A 15,062-nucleotide genomic window follows, 5' to 3' on the forward strand; every position below is an offset into this window, starting at 1 on the left:
AAAGATACCCAACAGAGGGATGGCTGGGTCAAATGGAACCTCTAGTCCCAGCTCTTTGAGGTATCTCCATATTGATTTCCATAGTGTTTGTACCAGTCTGCACTCCTACCAACAATGGAAAAGGATTCCTTTCTCCCCACAACCCCGCCAACATTTGTTATTGGTTGATTTCTTGATAGCAGCCATTCTTTGTGGGGTGAGGTGGAATCTCAGTGTTGTTTTCAATTAGTGTGTTTTTTAAATGGCTTGAAATCAGAAATACACTGAGAATTTTAGATTTAACATTAGTACTCATGGCCATCACAAACATTTTTGTTGTTTTGCTGTGGATACTTTTGTTTAATATCACAAGGATTAGTTATAAAGGACAAGACTTTTCCTGTACTATATCCAATTTCCATATGCTAGTTATAAGAAGAATTTTATAACTGCTTCTCAGGCAAATGGTTTTAACTAATTGAAATCTGGCTTTGCTCTTTAATAAATACTCTCATAACTTCAGACTTAAGTCTGTGACTATGAGGCTGTTTCTCAGCATCTTATTTTTCAAAAGCTTTTTTTAATCATGGAAAAAGTCTTCCTTTATTCTGACATTTATAGTCTCCTTCAAGACACACTTGTGCATTATATATAATTTGTTTCAAAAGTGACCATTTATGTACCAAAGCAAATGATAGTCTTATTTGTTTCATTATGATGCTATTGTGCACATTTGATCATGAGGAAAACAAAGTATTATTCTAATATACCTTGTCTCTGCTGTTTGTCACTGCATAGATAGGAATAAATTGAACTTTTATTTTTTCCTATTGGCTAATGCCCTAAATGACTTGTAAGTTATTATCCAAACTTAATATGTTTCAATGATTTTGCTACAGTAAAGTGACTCCTAGTGTGTGGCGGGGTATTGTCTAAGAACTTTTGCCAATCATGAAGCTAAGTGATACTATTGCTTCTATTATTTAGTGTCTTGAATTGTATCATTTTGTTTTTACTAAAATTTTTGTCCTATTTTTCATCAGGGTCACTTTTCTGGCCTGGCAAAGCAACTTTTTAAGCATTCACTATTTGAAACTGACTAATATTTTACTACTGAAACTTAAATAATTGCTTACTTGGTTCAGTATCAGTACTACTAAGTTAGTATAGATGTAGATCTATATTTGTTGGGTACAAGTCCACTATTTTTATCCCTTTATGTTTCTATTCCCTAATTTATGCAGAACAGAAAAAATTATGTCATATTAAAAATACTTTCAGTAATAATTCTTTGAACAGAAAAGGTACTTAACTGTTTCAGATTCTAATAGCAAGTTATTTCCCACTAGATCATAACTGTTTTAAAATGATTAATCTCCTGTATATGCTGTGTTTGAGTATGTAAACATATCCTAACCCAATCTTATATGTATCTATATAAAGTAATTTAAATGTTTAGAAATCTGAGTCACAAATGTTAAGACTCTTCATTGTAACGAACTCAATGGCATGTTTCAAAGGCTTAGGAATTAGCACAAATTTGCCATAATGTTCTTGGGTTGGACTAATGAACTACACTGTTGAAGGGTTGCCATTATGAGTGAAACTTATGGGTTATATTTGTTTGGAAGTACCTAAGTATCTCATGTTCTCTTCCATATATTGATAGGATTGATTTGCCTTTTCAAATTTATGATTCAAGTACATGATGTTGACTCATTACAAGTGTCAAGTTACTTTTAGAGTAATATATCTTGTGTTTGAAGTAAAGCTGTAGGCAGCCAGGTATTATGGAGATTTTGTGCTGAAGGGTTCTATTTCTCATTTCTTTTTCCCAGATAAAATTTGACTCATTACTGTCATAAGCATTAATATTAAGATCACATTTTGTATTTCTCTGGCCCATTTTCTGCCCTCTATAATATAACAAAACAGTAAAGACCAATGAATGCCATTTCTTCTAAGAAGAATTTTTAATGCATCCTAAATTCTAGAAATAATCCTTCCCTTTCATATACAATTGTGTAAAGATTCTCTGTCTAGCATTACTTTTGGTACTTTCTTACCACTAACTCAGAAATGAGTGTCTTACTATTATCTCTACTACATCTTCATGTTATTGGTTTGATTGCCTGAGGGCTGCTAATGTCTCAAGTTAATAACAACAGAATATTTCAGAAAGGTGGTGATTGTTTCATGAAATCTATCTGTGGTTGCTAAAATCTTACTTGGCTTCAAACAATGAAATTTAGTTGACTCTAAAATTGTATATTGTTAGAATATGCTGCTTAAAACAAAGTGATTCATTTTCAGTTCTGAAAATATTCAGAAAGATTTGTTATCTCTTGCAGACCTTTCTGCAAACTACTAATGGGATGAACACAATATATCACTTTTATAATAGTGAGCTATTAAAGGCAAGCATAAAGCAGTCTGAAGCCCATAAGTGCTGCCAACAGCTCCTACTTTAATGAATTCCCTTTTAGATGTCCATTAAATGCTCATGGCAAATGTACTCATAATGGAAATGGCAAATCTAAATGGGTAGATATGAATAATCCATGGAGTTTAAATTCTGTTTATGATCATCTTCACATTTAGTTTTCAAGACAACGCAGTTTAGTTTTCATTACAGTTTGGAATAAAGAGGACAGGGAGTAATTGATTGCTTCAAGCAGATTAAAATCAATGGTTTTCTTTTCAAAGAACCAGTTCAATGCAGTAATTCCAACTTTAAACATTGATTTAGGGTACTCAACACAAAATGTTTTGTGCTGTGTGAACTTTTATAAAGATGAATATTAATTTTATTTCTCTATATATCTATATGGTGAAATACAGAAGTTGTTAGTAGCATATGTATGACTTAATAGTAATCTATATTAAGTCATTTTGATATTATTGCACTCATATAATGAATCAGTGAGATTCCCGTCATCACTGTAATACTGTTTGTAACCCATTAGCACAGAAAAATTACAACCCATCATACATCATTACTGTGATTGAAGCTTTATTACCATATTCTCAAATTGCTTGCTTGCAATAAAACTAAATAGACACAAGGCAACTATAGGTGGAGTAAGACCACACATTATTGTGCTACTGTAATGAGGGATTATTATACCATAATAGGGTGAAACTTATGAAGAAAATAAACTTGGCAGTAATAGAAAACTGGAGACTCTTTTTACATTTGTTTTTATGACTTTAAAGGTCAAATATATTTGTTATGCTGAGGTTATCATTTATATATTGCGTGAGTCACAGCCTCTTAATATTTTCTAAAGGTCTTTTTCTTCCCTTCTTAATTAGATATTTTCAAAGTGTGAGGTGTAACATAACTTTAAATGCTTAGGACTGAACTTGGAATCTGCATTTTTTGCCACTTGTGAGATTAGACATTTTCCTGCCGCTGAGCTTGACATTTTATATAGATAGGTCAGTATTCTTGTGTCTCTTGATTTGAAGTAAGGATATGAATGCAACAGTTTTCCAAGCAATGGAGACAGTTAAAATATGGAACAATTCCCTACGGCCAGATTGTAAAAGATTTTTGATGTTTCAAAGAGGAAAATATAAGATATACTGCCGCTCCATTAAAGAAAAAAAAAATCTCATGACATTAGATAGTGTTAGTTCAACTGAACATATTTTCATCTCCTCTGTTGAATCTTCAGTATAATATTATTTAGAAGAATAGCCTAATATACAGACTTTTGAGATAAGGTCACTTCAAGGACTCAAAACTCTACAAGCTCAGAAGTGCTTTCTGTTCTTTGCCTCATTGTGATTTGGCATCTTGACAGTTCAGTATCAAACAATGCTAACAAAATAAAAAGTAACATAAAGTATTTTCGGGACTATAAATATGTACAGATTCTTAGCCAAAGCAGTAATGACCACTTGCATGATCTACACGAGTACACCTTATTCCCAGATTATAATACCCTTACACATTACTGTTATTCTTACCATGTGGTAATGAGCACTCCCTTTGTAAAGCATGTTTTTGAATTTATATCACAGTGGTTGCAGTAATATCAAACCTGAATGCTTGTCCAAGTATGTCTTAACTGCAACGAGAAGTACTGGGTGAAATGAGAGCTCGGAACTGGCTGAGGAGGAGTCCAAAATGATACCTCAGCAAATTCTAGCTAGTATACTCTTAAATGTAAGGAACTATAAAACCTTCTGATGAACGAGCTTCACTCCACATTCTTGTCAGAGTCTACAGCCACTATGAATTATGTAAATAATTTTGTGACTTCCTTTTGAATCATTTCATCACTTCTTCGAAGCACCTTTCAGGTTAAAAACAAGAAGCAGTGAGAAAAATGCCAGGAATAATAGAGAGAAGCAATGTTTAAAGAAAGATGAATACATTTTAAATCTTTCAAATCATCTTTGACTTTTGGGAGAACATGAATAAATTAAGGTGTTTTTAAAAAATATCCTAGTTGGACAGATGGCATTACATTAATAATTTAGAAAACAAAATGAGAAAATAAGCAGTACTAACAAGAAAAATAAAAGGAAATATAGAATGTAGCGAGTGTTGATAGCATTATTTTATATATGTTATTTATTTCAAGGTCTTTCTAATGAGATGACAGTTAAAAATCTGAATAAAAACAAACCATGATTTTTCCCCCATTAAGTTTATTAGTACATTTAAAGCATACAGTACAGTTACATTTATTATTGGGATCTTGTACCTTTACATGATATATCTTGGTTTTTTTTCCCTAAACCCCTACCCTCCCTTCACCCTTTGCTATTTACAAAGACTTTGTTTCCATTTTTTTCCTTCTTTCACATTGTTTTTCCTTATTGCCTCTCCCCTCCCCACTTCCTCTTTAGCCATTTTCTTCCTTTTTCACACTATTGATTATACCATTTGAACCTTATTTACACTTTTAGTTTTTCACAATAAAGAAACTATTTGATATTTACTCAAGTGTGTCCTATTCGTTTCACTTAAGAGTATGGCCTCAATGTGCATCCATTTAGCTATAAATATCACTAGTTTCTAATTCTTTTTGGCTGAGTAGTACTCCATTTTATAGAAAAACCACATCTTCTGTATCCTGTCTCCAGTTGATGGGCATTTGGGTTGTTTCCAAGTTTTAGCTATTACAAACTGTGCTGCTGTAAACATGATATATACCGCACATATATCACTGTGGTATGATTCTTTAAATTCTTTTGGAAAGATACCCAACAGGGGAATATCTGAGTCAAATGGGACCTCTAATCCTGGTTTCTTGAGGTGTCTCCATACTGATTTCCACAGTGGTTGCACCATTCTGCACTCTCACCAACAGTGGAGAGGGGTTCCTTTCTGCCCACAGCCCTGCCAGCATTTGTTATTGGTTGATTTCTCGATAGGGTTGTGTGGAATCTCAGTGTTGTTTTCATCTGCATCTCTCAAATGATCAGTGATGTTGAACATTTTTTCATATATTTATTTGCTGCTTTTACTTTTTTGTCTGAGAAATGTCTGTTCATTTCAGATGTCCATGTTTGAATTGTGTCTTTGTATTTTGGGAATCTGATTTTTTTGAGTTCTTCATTTATTCTAGATAGTAGTCCTTTGAGGAGTAGCTGGTAAAATTGTTTTCCCACATTGTAGGTTGTCTTTTAGTTGTGTTGGTGGTTTCTCTTGCACTGCAAAAACTTTTTAATACAGTGAGATCCCAGTTGTTAGTTCTTTGTGCACGTTCCCATGCTGCTAAGGATTTGTTCCTAAAGTCTTCTATGCTCTCTTCAAGAGTTCTACCTAATGTACTTTCACACCATTTTTTTTTTTTTTTTTTTTTTTTTTTTTTTTTTTTTTTTTTTTTGGTTTTTTTTTTTTTTGGTTCCGGGGATTGAACTCAGGTGCTTGTGCTTGCGAGGCAGGCGACAGAACCACTGAGCTAAATCCCCAGCCCACACACCATGATTTTTATTAGTAAAAATAAACAAAACCAAACACTGTTCATTGGTAAACAATATCCAAGGAACAGTGAATGCAAAGATTCTCAGACATGTTTTTTATATTCATAGAATAGTAAGGGCTATGTGGCTCTGCAGAGTAGAGAGAGAAAACATGATAAATTAAAAATAACATCTTAAGAGTTTTTAAGATTTAGAATGAATCCAATAACAAAGTTTTTTTTTTGTTAGGTTTTTGTTATTAGAGAGATGATTCAAAGTTAAGCCATGCTTCTAATGGCTTTCTTAAGGTACTAGAAGTGACTTGGCTTTTAACTTTCGAATATACTGTTTTTTTTTTGGTACTGGGGATCAAACTTGGGACCTTATGCTTATGAAGCAGGCAGCAGCACCATTCAGCTAAATCCCTGGCCCTTTCAAATATACTTTTAATATATTAGCCCTGACTTGTATGTCATTTGTGGTGATCTTAGGTCTGGGACATGTATTATTATTATTATTATTATTATTATTATTATTATTATTATTATTATTATTATTATTATTATTTGGATAAGGCATAGCAAAATGTCTCAGAGTCGGAACCATCAGCTTTCCTATATCATTTTAGAGCTTAAAATCAGGCACTGTTTGTATCTTTACTGCTGGCATAAACAGACCTTTAATTTATTTCTAGCATGCAGTAAAAACAAGCATCACTTTATTCACTTGTCCTTCCAAAGTGTAGTCCTCCATAGACCTATTAAAGTTTTTACATCTTGTTTTAAATATTTGGGTTGCTGGCAAGTGGAAATAAGTAAGATATGGGACATTGGGGGTCCATACTCCTCCTGTACCAGGTCCTTCAGTTGTAAGAAGTTTTGAAAACGAGTTGCCTTCTTCTGAGATAGATGAGGAGATAGTGTTTTAGAGCAGTTTAGCAGAATGAGTTTAGTTTAAGGTCATCTGTGGGGTTTTAGTCAAGATGTTCAGCCAGGGTTGAAAACTGAAAATCTGGGTAGAGTTAAAGGATCAGCTTGTAGAAATGCCTTGTTCACTTGACTGTTGGCAGGAGGCCTCATCCGTTCCATGCTGGCTGTTGACAGGAGACTTATCTTGTAGCCATATGAAGCTTCTATATAGGGCTGCTTGATTTTTTTCTCTTACACGACAGCTGAATTCCTCCAAGAGAGAATGGGAAGAAAGTCATGCTTTTTATAATTTATTCTTGAGGTGACATTCCATTTGTTAGAAGTGACTCACCAGGTCTGCTCCATACACGAAAGGAATGGAACTTAGCTCCATCTTTTGATAGGACAGGTATAAACAAATTTAGCAATTTTATTTTAAAACTACTGTACCAAAACCATATGAGTTGATCCATATGGAGGCTGTAATACAGTGCTTTGAAGCCAATATTCTAGAATTAAGAGTAAATATAGACATTTTTCCTTGAGCCTTAGCACACCTTTCTCTCAATCATAGGATGTAGATTTTGTTTGGATTTTAATTTTCTCAGCCTTATGTGTCTTTTTTTTTCTTTTTATTGAGTTTATTGGTACAATCTAGGTATACAGTACAATTACATTCATCATTGGGATTCTGTACCTTTACATAATAGTTCTTGATTCTCATTTTTTCCCCTTGTCCCTGCCCTCCCTTCACCCCCTCCTCCCCTCCCCATTTACAAACACTTTATTTCCATTTTTTAGCCTTATGTGTCTTTAAGAAGTAGAATTTCAAGAATCAAATTCAAGAAGTCTAGTTGAAAGGAACTTTAGGTCTAAGAAGAAGAGACATTGTAGCTTGTCTATAGACTACCCTGGTTTAATATGACTAATAAAAATTGATGGCCACAGTTCTAGTTTAAAAAGAGTGGTACTGTTTAGCTCTGCATTTTCATTATCTCCCTATGAAACTTGTAAACATAGTGCTCGTGTGTGCTTCAAAGTGCAAGAACCTCTGTAAGAGGAACATAAGCATGTTTTTTGTTGTTGTTTTCTTGTTTTTTTTTTTTAGTTTATTGGTACAGTCTAGGTATGCAATACAGTTACATTCATTACTGGGATCGTGTACCTTCACATGACAGGTCTTGGTTTTCATTTTTTCTCCTTGTCCCTGTCCTCCCTTCACCCCTCCTCCCCTCCCCATTTACAAACTCTATTTCCATTTTTACATTTTCTCTTTTCCCTTATTTCTTTCCCCTACCCTTCCCACTTTCCCTACAACTTTAGCCCTTTTCTTCCTATTTCACACTGTCAGTTATCCCATTAGGATCTTGTGTACTATTACAGTTTTTCACACTAGAGAAACGATTGGGTATTTACACATGTGTGACTTATTTATTTCACTTAGGAGTATATCCTCAACATGTATCCATTTTCCTATGAATGACTCTAATTTCTCATTCTTTATGGCTGAGTAGTATTCCATTTTATAGAAAAACCACATCTTCTTTATCCAGTTTCCAACGGATGGGCAAATGGGCTGTTTCAAGTTTTAGCTGTTCCAAACTGCGCCGCTATAAACATGGGTGCGCATATATCACTGTGGTATGATTCTTTTAATTCTTTTGGAAAGATACCCAACAGAAGGATGGCTGGGTCAAATGGAACCTCTAGTTCCAGCTCTTTGAGGTATCTCCATATTGATTTCCATAGTGTTTGCACCAGTCTGCACTCCCACCAACAATGGAGAAGGGTTCCTTTCTCCCCACAACCCCGCCAGCATTTGTTATTGTGTGATTTCTTGATAGCAGCCATTCTTTGTGGGGTGAGGTGGAATCTCAGTGTTGTTTTCATCTGTATCTCTTGAATGACCAGTGATGTGGAACATTTTGTCATATATTTACTTGCTGCTTTTACTTCTTTGTCTGAGAAATGTCTGTTCACTTCAGATGCCCATTTTTGAATTGGTTCTTTATATTTGGGGGTGCTGATTGTTTTGAGTTCTTTATAGATTCTAGATAATAGTCCTTTGTCTGAGGAGCAATTGATAAAAAATTTTTCCCACATTGTAGGCTGTCTGTTCTGTTGATGGTTTCTTTTGTAGTGCAGAAGCTTTTTAATGAGATGAGATCCCAGTTGTTGATTCTTTCTGCTAGTTCCCGTCCTACTGAGAATTTGTTCATAAAGTTTTCCTATGCCAGTGTCTTCAAGAGTTCTGCCTAACTTATCTTCCAGCGGGTGAGTTTCTGGAAAGTGGCTGTCTTGGACTTCAGATCTCCCTCAGCTGGCTGGGGCCAGATCTATTTGAGTAGCCGTGCCTTTTCCTGAGGGCACCATTGCTCATAGGCATGTTAATTACTAAACCTGTGAATCTAAGGATTGTTTAAAAACTTCTAACTGATGCATTAATAGAGAAATGGTTATTACATAATAATGAAAGAATAATTCCAATTTAGACTATATTAACAGATATTGTACAATTCACTCAACTCTTCTCTGAAAATTATATAAGAAAATATTGACAGAATAAAATCATTTTTAACATTTCTCGTAGCTGTGGCTCTTCTACATATGTATCTACCTATATATAGTGACAGAATATTATCTTTTCTTTCTAACCTGAACAACATATACAAATTGTTGTTTATAATTGGTATCCTAGAGACCTAGTGACATGTAGTTTTTCCTATGTGTTACAGTTTAGATCTGAAATGTCCTCCAAATGTATTCAAAAGTAGAGCTTTCAGAAAATGATTGGATCATGACAGCTCTAACTTTGTTAGTGGCTTAATCCATTAATGGATTAATAATTTAATAGCATTATTGGGAGGGATGAAGACTTAGGAGGTGGGACCTAGTTGAAGAATGAGTCATGGGGGGGGCAGGCCTCAGGGGTAGTATCTTACCCTTGGTCCCTTTCTCTCTGGTTCTTTTCCTCTCTCTTTGCTTCCTGGCTGTCTTGAGGTCAAAAACTTTCTTCCACCATACACTTCCACCATGATGTTCTGCCTTACTGCAGACCCACAGCAATGAAACCTGCCACCTTGGACTGAAATTGTGCTAAAATAAATCTTATTTTCTCAAAGTTAATTTTGTTAAGAATTTTGTCACAGTGAGAAAATGCTGACCACCACACTGTGTATACACTATACTTCTTCTGACAGGGAAGCAATCAGTAGAGCTCTAGCATCCTCCTTTGTATCGCTAGGGCCTAAGTCACATTTAAAAGCATATTGAAAATGGACTACCCTCATATAATAGCTGTGTCTCAGGCACTGAACTGGGGTACTTTTGTTATTACCTTGATTCATATAAAGATTCAAAGATGTAGAAAATTACAGATGAGGATACTATAGCACAGTACTTTTGCCTCTTAGTGTTGGCCTAGTAAAAGTCTCTTTAGTATTGAAAATCACTGCATATAATTTTAGGTTCTAGTATGTGATTATTGTTCTTTAAGGATAGTAAATATAAAATACCTAGATATTGGCAGTGACTTTTCATATGATCTTTAATTTCTGACTCATGGCATTCAAAACAGTTGTGGAATTGAATCGTATCATTTAAGCATCAGAAATCTGTTTTAGGTCCTAGCCATTTTGGGGGGTCGTGGAGACAAGGTCAACACTGAACTTGAACTCAAGGCAATCTTCCTGTCTCAGCCTCCCAAGGGAGGAGATAATTGGTGTGGGCCACCATGCCTGTCTTTCTTTTTTTAGGTCATGACCACATCTTTTGAAAGCTTCATAACTATAAAGGAAATGTAATAAATAGAAATTATTTACAACCATATTTGCAATTATTTTATAATTCTGAAGTTAATTGAAGATAAAATGTAGAAAATAATAACTTAGTTATTTTTGTGAGCTTTGCAGTACTTAATGTATATTTGGAAGTAGACTATAGTAATAACAGAAGTATATTGAAAACCCAAAGTGAGTCAGGTATTCTTGTGCATGCCTGTGATCCCATCACTCTGAGTCCAAGGCCAACCTTGGCTATGTAGTAAATTCAAGGCCAACTTGAACTATAGTGAGACCTTGACTCAAAAAACCAAAAGCATACTCAGCCAACTCCATGCAAAAAACCCTAAATTGATAATTTGGATGACTATATCTCACACACTTTTACTTTTCAGCCTACTGTGGGCACTCAGTAATTTTCATGTATAGTTAAATAGGCAGTACATGTTCAGAGTGGTACCTGATCTTGTTAAAAAAATAATCCTTACTCTTGGGAGGTGTCTAAGTAGATTCAAATCTTGATTCTGCTGGTGATGACCTGGAGCCACTGACTGAGTCCTGTCACTTTCCACTTTTTCCTATAATGGTACATAGTATTGCTAAGTGTTAGACATCTAGAGCTATTTTTGTTATCACTTATTAAGCTCCTGTAAAAAAATCAGGATCTTCCTCCTGCTTCAGCCTCTCAGCATGCTTGAATCACAGAATGGCGTCATCATCATCTCAAAAGAATCTAACGGAACCCAAAAACAGAAAAATAGAAGAAGGAAAAGTCTTCAGTGAAAAATGAATGAGTGCTTTTTTACTGAGAGAAATAAGGTACCCTGCTTATTTTTTAAAATCAGTTTGTCTCACTAGACTATAGCCAGATGATTTGAAGAAATGGGAAAAAAATCTACTGAAAAATATTTAAGAGTGAAGCTACTAATTTCAAACTTTATTCTTTGTCAATAGATGAAAGTGCTGATGTGATAGATATGATTCAACTTGCTGCTTTTAATTAGCAGTATTATAGATTATGAATATAGTATCACTGAAGAAATGCTTTCTTTGATGCCAATTAAAATACAGCTAAAGGCTGGAAATTTAGCTCAGTGGTGTCTTCGCCTGTCTCACATGCTTAAGGTCCCAAGTTCAATCCCCAGTACCAAAAACAAAAACAACAGCTAAATCTCTTCATTTGTATGAAGCAGTAAAAATAATAGTGACTTTCTTCAAACTTTGTTAACATATCTGGTGTAGCCATAGTGGTATTCTGTGATGGTTGGTAAAAAATGTGAAATAGGAAGAAAAGAGCTAAAGGTATAGGGCAAGTGTGAAGGGTAGGGGAAAGGAAATAAGGGAAAAGAAAAAAATATGCAAAAAATGAAAAATGGAAATAAAGTATTTGTAAATAGGGAAGGGAGGAGGGGGTAAAGGGAGGGCAGGGGCAAGGAGAAAAAACAAGAACCAAGACCTGTCATGTAAAGGTACAAGATCCCAATGGTGAATGTAACTGTACTGTATACCTAAAATGTACCAATAAACTCAATGAGGTAGAAAAAAAGAAAAAGAGGGTTTTAAACTGGGTGTGGTGGTGCACGCCTATAATCCCAGCACTCAGGAGGCTGAGGCAGGAGGATCACTGCAAGTTTAAGGCTAACCTGGGCTACATAATGAATTCAAGGCCAGCCTGAACTACAGAGTGAAACCTTATCTCAAAAAAGAAAAAAGGTATTTATAAATTAATAAGAGTTGATGCAGTTGTTTCTGGCAAGTCACATTTAATAAAATAGTGCTGCATCATACATCGAGGAAATTCATGTTTAAAAATGGATGTTATGGGAGGTAAGTGTGGTGGTGCACGCCTGTAATCCCAGTACTCAGTAGGCTGAGGCAGGAGAATCCTATGAGTTCAAATAGTGAGTTCAAGACTAGCCTGAACTGTGTAGAGAGACCCTGTCTCAAAAAAACAAGAAAAACATGTTATGCAAATCATCATCAAAGCTGTGAATTTCATGAGGTCCTAGGGATTGAATCACCAATTCCATGAGTTCCTTAAGAATAAGGATGCTTTGCTTACTTCAGCAGCACATATACTAAAACTGGAACGATACAGAGATTAGCATGGCCTCTGCGCGAGGATGACATGCAAACTCGCAAAGCGTTCTGTATTTACTTTTTATGCTTAATTGGGAATCATGTTCTGTGATCACACTAATGAATCAACAATAAATGTTCTGAAATGTTTAAACAAAAAGTAAGGATGATTATGGGGACATCAGTTTTTTGAAGTGAGGTGGCCAAGTTGAAGTAAAATGCTGAAAACATTTTGTGAATTGTGAAATGATACTATCATTTATGGAATCAAGGAAACTGAAGATTCCTCTCCAGTTTTGCATTTTTTTTTTATTTGGCTACTCATTTAAATGGTATAAATGTGTCATCAAGGTGAAAGTAAATTTATTTGTGCTATATTTCAATGCAGTGTCCAACACGGTGTACACTAGTATTGTGCAATACAGTGTACAAAATGGAGAGGGTAATGGGGAAAAGGGTGTAATGTAGCATGTACAGGCGCAAATTCCCAATGATGAGTGTTATTATTTATGCCTAAAATGTACCAATAAATATTTTACTATTTAAGAAAATCAGGATCTTGTTATGTAATACTTATTAAGTAGTGAGCTATTTCAGTAATTGTTACTATTCATGTACTTCATTTATACTTTATTTTGATTCTTCATATTTTTGAAACAGGAAAAAAATAAGTCTCTCAAAGGAGCCAAGTACCACACCTCCTTCATAATCTGTTTTATAAGTATTAAATTTTTTTTTTGTTGAGAAAGTCCTGTATATATAGTAGAAATCATTTTTAAATATGTAAATATTATCAAATGTCATACTTAAATGCATTTGTTGGTTTTATTATTAAGCTCTTTCTGGTAAAGGAGATAATGCTGGTGACTTGTTTGGATCAAAAAGATAAATTCTTGGGCTGGGGATTTCGCTCAGTGGTTTGGTGTCCTGCCTTGCAAGCACAAGGACCTGAGTTCAATCCCCGGTACCAAAAAAAAAAAGATAAATTCTCACTTTGCTAGTACTAATGATCAGGAACATCAAGAATAATTTTAATATAAGAGCATTCAAGTCATCTTTGTATTAAAAGATTCCAACTAGTGTTCTTTTCCAATTGCTTTTCTTAATTGTAATTATAAATAAACATTTAAAATTTCAGGGGGCCAAATGTCTTCTAAGAACCATTTAATGACTATAATAACCCATCCTAGAGGAGGGCATCTTTTTGTCTGGAAAATTTGTGCCTTTGTAAAAAGTGAGTGTCAAGTATATATAACAGCTACCCACAATGAATATAATCATTATATAAATGTACTAAAAGGGGGGATATATTTTATATTGTAGATATTTGGAGAAATAGTTATATAAAGTCTTTTTTGTAGTTCTTTTTTTTTTTTTAAGAATAAGCCTCTAATCCCAGCACTCTGAGGCAGGAGGATCCCAAGCTCATCCTGGGCAATTTAATAAGTCCTTGTCTCTAATTTATTAAAAGGTAGGAGGCAAGCCAGAGTTGTAGTTCAGTGTGAAGGACATGTGTTGCATCCTCAGTACTGGAATAAAAAAAAATTGTAATTTGCTTAAAAATAAATGAATAAATAATAAGAATGTACTTGTTGAACACAGCGAGGATGAATCTGGAAAGACATCTAAAAAAGAGAGATAAAACTAATGATAGATATTGACTGAAAAAAGAGATATAACTGTTGATAGATACTGACTTCTTCTGTATCTAATGTTAAACAGTTAATACTATTCAAATATTGATCTCTACCAAATGACTGACCATAGTATTTTTCTATAGATATTCATGTACTTTATTAATAAGTAATTCTTTTTGAGCCAGATATTTAAAGTGAATATTCTTCTTTTTAAAATATGCCCAGGGACACTCCTTTTTTAAAAAATTAAAATATTTTATTCTGGCCTTTCCAGGAATATACAAAGATAAGATAGTGGTTTGAACTGACTTAAAACTGGTTTCTTCAAATGAAATCTTACAGAAACAAATGGCTTTCACTGAAATGAGAATGTGAGGTTTCAGGGATCCACATATTCCACTGCTTCAGTTTTTCCTGTCTGATGCTCTTGAGGTGTCTCTCTGGCATCTTAAGCTTCTGAAGAGTACATTTTGGGAACTATGGAAATTTGAAGGAATTTGCAATTTGTAGGCCATATGGTATTCATTTGGCCATTAGATGACATGGCCTTGGGCTAGCCCTGAATCACTATAGTTGTTCACCAAGAATAGTTTTGTTGCACATAAAAGTTATTTAGGTCAATGTGTTTGTCTAATCAACACTGATAATTAGGCTTATGATATGGAGTCATTTCTAGTTTCCTTTGCGGTATTGAGAGAATTGGGCTAGGTCACATTAGAAGCCTAGCATTTACCAAGATATCATTCTTTCCTTCTTTT

At 34.4% G+C, this 15,062-nt stretch overlaps 1 protein-coding gene and 1 non-coding gene across 2 annotated transcripts in view; both read left to right on the forward strand.

Moving 5' to 3' along the window:
* Positions 1 to 15,062, forward strand: part of Ranbp17 (RAN binding protein 17) — a gene marked incomplete at its 5' end in the record, with an annotated part of 334,601 nt that overhangs the window by 117,328 nt on the left and 202,211 nt on the right. The gene's annotated exons all lie outside the window — the stretch shown is intronic.
* On the forward strand, positions 12,643 to 12,746 carry LOC117285432. Its single transcript, XR_004516465.1, has one exon. It is a non-coding gene; the product is annotated as a U6 spliceosomal RNA (small nuclear RNA).

This window comes from Fukomys damarensis, unplaced genomic scaffold, assembly GCF_012274545.1.
Source record: "Fukomys damarensis isolate Sample0158 unplaced genomic scaffold, DMR_v1.0_HiC HiC_scaffold_9, whole genome shotgun sequence".
Classification (NCBI taxonomy): Eukaryota; Metazoa; Chordata; class Mammalia; order Rodentia; family Bathyergidae; genus Fukomys; species Fukomys damarensis.